This window comes from Camellia sinensis, chromosome 12 (assembly GCF_055761805.1).
Source record: "Camellia sinensis isolate YWXY chromosome 12, ASM5576180v1, whole genome shotgun sequence".
Classification (NCBI taxonomy): domain Eukaryota; kingdom Viridiplantae; phylum Streptophyta; class Magnoliopsida; order Ericales; family Theaceae; genus Camellia; species Camellia sinensis.
In genome coordinates this window covers 70,232,930-70,244,283 of record NC_138972.1, presented here as the reverse complement: position 1 = coordinate 70,244,283, position 11,354 = coordinate 70,232,930, and the positions used below count along the sequence as shown (strand labels likewise).

General features: G+C 40.0%; 1 long non-coding RNA gene across 1 annotated transcript; it reads left to right on the top strand.

The window, feature by feature from the left end:
• The first annotated feature begins 8,817 nt into the window (after nt 1–8,817).
• Nucleotides 8,818–11,354, top strand: LOC114302032 (uncharacterized). Its single transcript, XR_003643281.2, has 2 exons — nt 8,818–9,712; nt 11,032–11,354. It is a non-coding gene; the product is annotated as an uncharacterized LOC114302032 (long non-coding RNA).

Genomic DNA, 11,354 nt, shown 5'->3' with positions numbered 1-11,354 from the left:
TATTATGTTCTCAAGCAAGCAATTTCATTCTTTAATTCATATGCATATTTTATGTTATCAAGTTCTTTTTTTATGCTTTGGTTTCTTTTTCCATACATGTTTTTAAGTCCTATTGTAATAGGCCATTTTTAATCGTACATTAAGGGGTGGTTTGGAATATTCTAAATAAAAGTATTTTTTGACTTTTTATGAAATATGAGTTGGGTATAGATTAGGTTTGAAGTGATGTGGTAGAGAAGTGATATAACTTAAATAAGATGATGTGGCTTAAATAGGATAACAACTTTTTAACTTTTTTAGTATATGCCAAACAAGACCTAAAAAAGTATAAATTAGAGACAAAGGTGTGTGTGCAGTTTTGTATGCATGAATTCTATGCACCTTTTTTTTTTAATAGGTGTGTTTGGTAACGTTTACGTTTTCAGTTTATATTTACAAAAATTTTATAAACTGATTTTTATTTATTTTTTGTTTATTTTTAGAAAAACATAAACTACAAACACATTTGGTAATTGACAAAATATTTAAAAAAATTAAAAATATAAAAAAGAGTGAGAAATGACAAGTGGTGGCAAGTGGCGGCGGAAGACAGTGGTGGAAAGTGGTGACGGTGGGTGGTGGGTAGCTGGTGGTGTTGGGTGGTGGTGGTGGTGGGTGGGTGGGTGGGTGACGGTGGTGGGTGGTAGCGAGTGGGTGGTGGTGGTGGTGGTGGTGGTGGTGGTGGCGGCGGGTGGTGGTGGCAGGTGGGTGGCGGATGGCTGGTGGTGGTGGGTGGTGGTGGCGGGCGATGGTGGTTGGTGGGTGGGTGGGTGGGTGACGGTGGCGGGTGGTAGCGAGTGGGTGGTGGTGGTAGTGGCGACGGTGGCGGGTAGTAGGTGGTGGTGGGTGGTGGGTGGTGACGGTGGGTGGGTGGGTGACGGTGACGGGTGGTAGCGAGTGGGTAGTGGTGGTGGTGGTAGTGGTAGCGGGTGGTGGTGGCAGGCGGATGGCGGGTAGGTGGCGGGTAGGTGGGTGGGTGGGTGGATGGGTGGGTGGGTAGATGACAGTGGCGGGTGGTAGGGGGTAGCGAGTGGGTGGTGGTGGTGGTGGCAGTGGTGGTGGGTGGTGGTGACGGGTGGGTGGTAGGTGGCTGGCTAGTGGTGGCAGGTGGTGGATGGTGGTGGCAGGTGGGTGGTGAGTGGTGGTGGCAGGTGGGTGGTGAGTGGTAGCGGGTGGTGGTGGCGGGCGGTGGATAGTAGTGGCAGGTGGTGGGTGGTGGCAGGTGGATGGCAGATGGGTGGTGGGTGGTGGTGGCGAGTGGCAGGTGGGTGGTAGTTGGTGAGTGGTGGTGGCAGGTGGTGGTGGTGGTGGTGGTGGGGGTTGGGTGGGTGGTGGGTGGTAGTGGCGGAAGACGGTGGTGGAAAATGGTAGCAAGTGGTGACTAGTGTTGGGTGGTAAAAAAAAAAAAAAAACTGAAAACTCAAAATGAAAACACATTTTATGTATTTTCATTTTGAGTTTTTATTTAAATTTTTAAAATTTTTATAAATATAAAGAGAAAACTAAAAACATAAATGTTACCAAACAACACCTAAAGATTGCATATGCACATATTGATCTCACGCGTGTGCGTTTGTTTGAGTGTATATATACATGGGAGACAAAAGTAAAAATTTGGTCTGGATGTTGCTATTGTTCGGGCCATGGTTTTGAAAACCGCTAACCGGCCCATTTGATCCTTTTTCTGATTCGTTCACCAATTCGATTTTTAAAATATTGGTTAGAGTAATATTTACTCTGTTTGGTTTTAGTTTTTGGAATTCACTTTTTAAAAAATTCTATTTTTTTTTTGTATTTTTATTTTCACTAAATTATTTTTATATTTTAAGCAATTTTTAAAATTTTTAAACACACCTAACATAAATACAGTTAAAAAGTATAATATTTGTAAAAAAAAAAACTTTAAAAAATTTATTAAATATCAAAAATATATTTTAAAAAAATGAAAATTTAGTACACTTTTCGTATTTTTGTGTATTTATTAATTTTTTAAAATATTTTTTCGCAAATATTTTATTATTTAGATACATCTAAGTAAGGTTGTGGGGAAGTATTTTGAGAATGACGCCACGTGGCCAAGGTGCCGCTGAGGTGTCGACCGAGGTGCCACGCGGGCAATTCATGTTGCTAAGATGATTATGGTATTTGCCGAGACATGTTGCGGTAATACCGGAATCCCGAGATACTTGGATAGAGGACAAGAGTCCTAGATAAAGAAGGGCACCTAGTCTGGATAAGGATAAGGCTCTTGAGGAGTTTATCTCTATCTAGCTGAAAGTCCGAGATAAGTATTGTGCTTGAGTCCTATGAAATGAGACTTCTAGGGGACTAGGGCACTGTTGGCTATAAAAGAGAGGCACCCCCGTGGGTCTAAGGTACGCTTTATTCTGTGAGTTTAGTACTTATTTGGTATCTTTGAGAGATTGTTTGACTGACTTGATCGTCTAAGTGCCCTCAAGTGGATGAGTCACCACTGTATTATCATCTTCTTGTTGGCAAGTGGTTGGTTTAATCTATTCTGTCGCGTGCTCTCTAGCTAAGTTCCCTGTTTGGTTATGTGGTCGGAAATTAACATTCACAATTTGGCACCGTCTGTGGGAACTTAGTATAGAATAGATGGCCAACAATAGACGGGAAGTGAGAATCGGGAATGACATTCACAGTGAAGAGGAGAAACACATGGATCTTAATACTGAAGGAGAAAACAACAATGAAGAAGTGCATGAGGTAGATCCCGAGGTGAACAATGTTGCCAGGGGTTGAAATGAGAACAAGAAAGGTAACCGAGATGAGTACCACCATGAAGGCGATCTTTAGGTATGGAAGGATAGATGCCTAATGGAAGGATAGATGCCTGAGAAGGGATGAAGAGTTAAAGGACATGGCAAACAAGTTGACAGACTTGTAGATAGTAGTCAACTTTATGATGCAGAACAATATGATGCAACTAGCATTTCCCTTGCAAGATAGACCGGCCCCAGCAGCCAAAGCTGATGTCCAAAAGGGAGGACAGAAAGCAGTACCAATTGTCCCATGGCATGTTAAGGGCAGGGAAATTCACATCGGCAATCACGAGATGCCGGACAGATAGAGTCAGTGCGAGGGGAGTCCCATAAGACACCACTAACTAAGGGTACCTACGTCAAGGGATCTCGATAGATCCACGGGTAGGGCCTCTGTTTTGATGATGTAGTGGACGTGGAGAAGTATAAGAGAATGCACCCTAACACTGGAAGCAACGTACTGAAAAAGTTGAAGTCAACTGATAGCTGAGCCCTCAAACGAACAAAGGAGGACCTGAGAAATTACCTTCAAAGGCTAAAGTCAATTGGTAGCTAAGCTCCCGGACGAACAAAGGAGGACTTGAGAAATTACCTTCAAAGAAAGAGACACGATGCTGAGATCACATCCAACGCCTAGCCAAAGACGCCATTCTCGGTGGAGTTGGATGCGTTCGAAACATCGAAAAGGTTTAGTATGCCAAGGTTTCAGATCTATGATATATCAAATTGGTTCCATAAACTGCCGAAAGGATGTGTGAAGAGTTGGGAAAGCCTGACTGAGATGTTTGTGCCAGGTTTGTTACAAACAAATTGCAGACACTGAGGGTAGACTCCCTACTGGTTTTAAAGATCAATGAAGGCGAAGGTCTTAGGGCATACGCCAAGAGGTATTATGAGGTTTACAATCGGATTTTAGCTTGTAACCAGGAACTCGCAGTCGTATCTTTTAAGAACGACTTGGATGATAATTGCCCACTTTGGCAATCGCTTGCGAAGACACTTCCTGAAGAACATAGAGGAATTAATGGAGCGAATCGAAAAATACACCAGGGCAGAGCAAGATAGAAAGGTGAAGAAAACGAATGCATCAAAACAAGAAAAGAGAAACGACTCGCCAAAATGAGGCTGAGGAAATACCAGCATTGACAGGCCGGAGTTAGGATTGAAATCCATGTAGGCAGTGAGTACAATTTTTAAGATCCCCATTTATAAGATCTTGGAGAGAATTAGGAATCAGGCATACTACAGGGCACCACAAAAAGTCCCGAGGGAATACATGGGCAGGAACCCTAGGAAAAATTGTGCCTACCACGAGGAAGCCAGACACATGAGCCAGGGATGCTGGGCTCTGAAATTGCACCTAGAAGATTTGGTTAGATAAGGACACCTGAGAGACCTAATTGACGAAACAAAAACAAGAGAGGAGCAGGCGAAGCTGGCCCAGACACCGGCAGCACCACTGCTACCACCACCACCACCACTGTAGGCAGAGGGACCACGGGTAATCAACGTGATTCACTCGAAGGTCAACGAGAATGAAGTTTGAGGAGAGACTCAGAGGGTAAGGCATCTGCAACATGTCTACCAAGTCCAGCAGAAGAAGCCCAGGACATGTGGACATCAGGGGTCGATGATATCCTTCACTAAAGAAGACCTAGATATGGTACAACATCCGCACAATGATGCTCTGGTGCTGACTTTGAAGATTGGAGACTGCAAAGTGAGGCTTTGTAACAACCCTCGTTACTGTTTACCGATAAACACTGATTACCGTTAAACTGAATTGATTATGACTGATAATTGGACTGGTAAAAGTACTGAACTGACTGACTGAAATTGGAAACCGAATTAATTGAATATATGTTAGTTAAATTGCATTCCATCTGTTTGACTGTATGATTATCTGTTCATGCTTATATGTTTAAACTGCTAATTGAAGGCCTTATCGGCGGCCGAATTAGAAACCGATTAATGTTTTATGATCGTCATGATTAATGTGATTTTATGGTGTATTTACCTGAAAACTGATTAGGTATGATTAAATTAGATTAAAATAAGCTAATTAAAGAGTTGGACTTAATTACCAAATTGCCACACTTAGTGGCCCACTCAATATAACATATTTGAGCCTCATTACACCTAGATCAAACATTTGCTCAGCTCATTTCTTGTACTTAACCGACCAAGAAGAGAGTTAGAAAGAGAGAGAATTGTTCTTGTTGATTTAGCTTGAGAATCTTGAAGAATTGAAGGAGTTTTGTACAATTGAGCTTCCCTATCCTAAATACAAGACTTAAGGTAGCTCCATTGTCTTCTTATTCATGTTTTGAGTGGATTCTTGCTTGGTTCATGTCATGTTGATGGAGTTTAGAGCCAATCATGGATTAGATGTTGAATTGGAGCTTGATTGTTGCATGCATGTACATATATTGAAGTTTTGAGGTTGTAGTTCATAATACCTCACATGCATGTCCATCTTTTGGTCATACTCCATGAGTTCATCTTGTTTTTGAAGGTTTGAGCTCTTTTGAAACAGCATTAAAGCTTTGGAAATGATTTAAGATCATGCATGCCATGTTTGAATGTTGTTCTTGAAATTGGTTTGAAATTGGGTTTGAATTAAACACCCTTGGGCTTTGATTTTCTAAATTGAGTCTTGAAACATGGTATTCTATGTGTTTAAAAGAGTTTTCCAAAAAAATTGGCCCAAGAGGATCGAAGTTTATGCATCTAAGCTTGGTTTTGAACCTGGAGCTCGAATCTGGGATTTCCAGATTTCAGTCGTCCGCTCGAGCGGGGGAAGTGCCGCTCGAGCGGGAAAATCGAGCTCCCAGCATCTTGCACTGTTTTACAGTCCGCTCGAGCGGAGTAATGTACGCTCGAGCGGAGACCTTTGTCAGCATGTCCGCTCGAGCGGGGAAACACACGCTCGAGCGGGACCTCTAATTTTCTGAAAATGTTTTTTGAGCGCATCTTTGTATCCTCATCCCATTCTAGGCATTCTTAGGCCTAGTTTAAGACATCTTAATGAGGATATAGATGCAGAGCACACCAAGGCAAATTAGGGGTTAAGTTATTATCTTTCCCAACTGTGTAGCTTAGTGTGTGTTCGATCTGTTGACTGTGTAGGGTTGACTTCCGAGGAGACGCTCTAGCTTACTATAGCCCAGAACTCTGTGAGTAACATTTGTGTAAAGATATGTTCAAAATGATTATCTTCTGAACAATTAAACTGAACTGTTTCTGAACTGTTATTGTTAACTGAATGAATGAATGTATGACCTATATTCTGAACTGTATTGTGGCATCCTTAGCAACTACTGCTTACTGTTACTGTTACAGAGATCTCTGTCGGTTCCCATGTTGGAACCACTACTGTTTACTGATATGATGGCCATCATTCACTGTTTGGTCTATTAAGACCTGGTCTGCTAAGACCTACTGTACTGTCTAGCTATTGGATGTACCACATATGACGGTTATAATCTGTGAAACTTGGAGCAAAGTGCTGCACGGAACTAAGTGCTACAGAGTGAGCCACCTCTAGAGTCTGTGCGAGACACCTCTTGAATCCATAAGAACTGTACTGTTTTCTGAAATGTTACTGTACTGCTTGTACTGTCACTGTTACTGTACTGCTACTGTACTGTTACTGTTACTGCTACTGTACTGTTATTGTACTGCTACTGTACTGTTACTGTTACTGTACTGCTACTGTTACTGTTACTGTTACTGTACTGCTACTGTACTGTTACTGTTACTGTACTGCTTGTGCTGTTACTGTTACTGTACTGCTACTGTTACTGCTACTGTACTGTTACTGTTTCTGTACTGCTTGTACTGTTACTGTTACTGTTACTGCTACTGTACTGTTACTGTTACTGTTACTGCTACTGTACTGTTACTGTTACTGCTACTTTATTGTCACCGTTACTGCTACTGTACTGACACTGCTACTAGTACTGCTAACGGATGTGCCACGTACGATTACTATGATTTCTAAATGACTGTTACGGCATCAATATGAGCCACAAACTGACTGACCGATATACTGAATCAATGAACTGTTTAAATTTTGAAAAGACATTCATCCTAAACCTCTTTACGCATTATGTTATTCACTGGGCTTTAGCTCACTGCTCATATATATATGTAGGTGTTCAGGCACTGGACCGCTGCTAGGAGCGTCAGGCAAGCTTTTGTTTTGTCAGCCAACCACTGTGCCTCACTGTGAGGTTCTAAGCCGTTCAAGCTTCGGCTTTGGGGTGTTTTAATATTCCCCGTCTGTCCCTGTAACTGTTTTGTTTACTGTATAGACTGTATAGACTATTACTGTACCGTTTATTAGGGATTAGATCCCTGTTCTGAATGATTGTACTTGTATACGTAGACTGTCACAGCTCATTGGGCATTGTTTATTTATTGTATTGGCTTCCGCCAGGCCCTGTACTCTGTTTTACTGGATTACTGTTAGGCAGGCCTTCGGTAATCTCGGATTACTGGCCGGTTACGGTGCTAAACCCATAGGGCCGGGTTTGGGTCGTGACAGGCTTATCCTGATTGATCAGGGCCATTCTTGTGATATCATGTATGTCAGATGTTACAAGGAGCTCGGTCTCCATAAGGATGATCTAGAGCAATCCGATAGCCCAATGGTCAGATTTAATGGGATGCCAATATGGCCGCTAAGAACCACGAGTCTGGAGGTGTAGGCAGGGACAAAGAAGGTAACTATAGAGTTTACCATAATAGATACTCCCTCCCCATACAATGTCATTCTGGGAAGATCTTGGCTGCATGCAATGAGGGTTGTTTTCTCAAAGCTGCACCAACTGTTGCGATTCTCAATTGAACAGGGGATTGAAGAAGTAAAGGGAGACCAAGTATTGGTGAAACATTGCTCCATGGCAACAATAAAGTACACCTTCAATGTGAGGAAAGCAGAGACAGCAGAGATTGAAAGCAAAGACCGAGAGATCTTGGATGATGTCGACAAAGAACTTGTCAACAAGAGCGAAGAACACTTGAAAATGGTTCTAGTATAGGAAGGCGATGATGAGCGATTCTTCCTCATCGGCTATGGCTTGGCTAAGAAAGAGGAAAGAAAACTGGAGGATTTTCTAAGAGAAAACATAAAAGTGTTCGCTTGGACACCTTATGAGATACTGGGGATCAGCCCCGAGGTTACATGCAACAAACTGAATGTGTATAGGTCGGCTAAACCTATCATTCAGAGATCAAGGAGACCAACTTTGAACCATGTACAGGCAGTTGAGGAAGAAGTGGAGAAGCTACTAGAGGCACAAGCAATTCGAGGAGTGAACTACCCCACCTGGCTGTCTAATACGATGGTAGTAAAGAAGAAGAATGATAAGTGGAAGGTCTATGTAGACTTCACTAGTCTGAACAAAGCATGCCCGAAGGACTGCTTCCTTTTACCCAAGATTGATCAGCTTGTTGACGCCACATTAGGGCATGGAAGAATGAGCTTTCTAGATGCATACAGGGGATACTACCATCTAACAATGTATGTCCCAGATGAAGTGAAGACAGCATTCATCACCTCCAAAGGACTTTACTGTTATAAGGTAATGCTCTTTGGGCTGAACAATGCAGGAGCGACATACTAGAGGTTGGTTACCAAGATGTTCAAGCATCTAACTGGGAAGACTGTGGAAGTCTACATCGACGACATGGTTATCAAGAGTAAGGAACCAGGAGATCATCTGGCTGACTTGAAGGAAGTTTTTGACATATTGAGGGCATACCAGCTTCGGCTGACTACCTCAAAGTGCGCATTTGGGGTAGGATCTAGTAAGTTCCTGGAGTACTTGGTAACTAGGAGAGCGATTGAAGCAAGCCCAGATCAGATCAAGGCCATCCTTGATCTGAAAAGCCTGACAATAGCGAAAGAAGTCCAAATTTTGACCGGCAAGGTAGCAGCCTGAACAGATTCTATAACGAGTTGAAGCAAATTAAATTTTTGCCCTTATTATTATTATTATCATGTTGTGAACCATTCTATCTAAATTGGTGAAAACAAATTATATTACTTGTTGATTTCGACTTCGTAAGGCCTATTTGGCAATTTTTTTGATTTTTTATTCTTGGGTCTTGAGTATTAAATGAGATATAAATTTAATTTTTGGGACTTATTTGATTAGCCCACACTTAAGCATTTTGGTTCATATTTAATTATGTGAATGGTGGGGACCACTTTAAGTCTTTTAAAATTTATTTATACTTGAATCTGAGTTGGAGATTTATTTTAAACTATTAAACTCCATTCATTTTGGACCCAATTGATTGAATCATGACCCGTTTGTAACCATGTATTATTGTTGTTTTTGTTATTATTATTTATTTTATAATCTTGAGAGAGTTACAAATATTTATGGTGTGTACCATCAAACGAAATATATTTTGTGGTGAGAAAATATTATATCTTTTTTGTCATTAATGATGTTAAAATATACTTTTAATTGATATATATATATATATAGACATATATAGATGTATATGTATAGATAGATATTTGTATTGATTTGAAAAAAAAGAAAAAAATTGAAATCAACACATGTGGGCCCTCTCTCTCTCCTCCCTCATTTCCTTTCCTTTTCTTTTGTTCTTGACAGGTAGAACTTTCCCTCTTTTTCTTCTTTCTCTCTCTTTGGTCTCTCTCTCGGCTCCGGTTCTCTCTCTTTGAAATTTTTTTTGGTTACATTCATCACACAAATTCTATGATCCACCAAAATCTATTAGGTTTTAGACCCATGTTCTTGAGACCAAAGTGAAAAGCTTGGTGAGAGCAACATTTTGACTGGTGGAGATCAAAATCCGACAAAGTCGAAAATTGGAGTTTTTACTTGTTTCCTCTTCTAGCTTTTGAGGTAGGGATTTTCTAAACATTGTGTATGTGTTTTAGCTTTATTATGTGTTATTTTGATAGTGTGATATTTGAAAAGATTAGGGTTTTATTAATGGTATATTAGATGTATAAAAAGGGGAAAGTTCTCAACTTTTTTTGAAAATCCATTGCTAGTTGTGTTTGGTTTTTGTATGACTCATGGATGTTGGAGAATGTATTTTATTCTATTCTATTTTATTTTTGAGAAACCCCCAAATTTTAATAAAACCTAGAAATTTAAATGTTAAGATTTAGATTTTTGGGATGAGTTTGTGAAAAGCTTACAAGAGTTAAAAATATATGTTTATTTGAATAAATGAGAATTTGAAAGTGGATGTTTATAGGGATGAGATTGATGAGAATGTGGTTGGGAATATTGAAAAACTATTGAGGTTTCTTTTGAAAATTGTTAAATTTGAATATATTGAACTTTTGAGAAAGATGAGAATATTTGTCATGTTGAGGTATTGAGAATTGTTGAAAGAAAGTATGTTATTTTTGGCATTATGAAAATTCTTGAGTTGAATAAAAAGGGAAGATTGATGATTTTTTTTAAAGAATATTATGATTCTTGATTGAGTTAGAAAAGAGGAGATTAAACATGTGATTGTTACTTCTATGTTGAAATGATTGAAAATGTGAGATTATGCGTTATGTTTGTCTCTTGAAATTTATATTTTTGTATAGAGATAATTGTTTGGGCAACCGTGGAGGGTTGTATTGATTATTATAGAAGTAGCATGTGAAATAGGTAAATTTAAATATTTTCAAATTCATGCATGGCATTGAACATTGCATAGTCTAATGATTAAATTCTCGCATTGGATTTGAGAAATTGGTTTTGTTTCAAATTGATTCTTTGGGAATATTTGAAAAGTGTTGAGTTATGGAGTAAATACGTTTGGTAAGTCCGGATAGGGGGTGTAGTTTGATGTTGGTTAAGTTGGCCTGAGTGTCCAGGGTGAAAGACCGAAAACACGCGCGGAGGAGGTACCACTGCCTTTCCGGTGAGAGACCGGTAAAGTGGGAATTTGGTAGTACTCGATATGCCTACTTGCAGACACCAGCCTAGGGATTACTAGTGTCGTATTTACCGCTCCTTGTTCTATGAAATGGATAATTGAATTGGTTATGCTTTTGAACAAGTGCATGGTATGAGAGTTTCAAATGAGAAAACCTATGATTTTTGGCATTGGCATCTCATATGCATTGCACCTCATGATATTGTTAAACTTCATACACTTTATTTAGATTATCTCTGCTGGGCATTATGCTCATCTCTTAGTGGAAACCATTTTTCAGGTGATTATAGTGTGCCTTCGCCAAAGTGAAGGCGTGGAGGATCTTGTGGAGAACAAGGCTCAATTATTTATTTGTTTTGTTTTCTCTGCAAGCCAAGGGCTATCTATGTATGGGTTTGAAAACCACTTTGTTGTAACCGGGCAAAGCCTTGGAACTTGTAGCCGTTAAGGCATTAATTGATATTTTGTTGCTTTAACTTGTTATTATCACATGCTATATAATTTCATGTCTTAAGGATGATGAATGGATTAATGCAAGGGGTTTCCCTTTTGTGAAATCTCATGTTGGATATTGTTAATAGAAAAATGGTGATTTAGTATGAA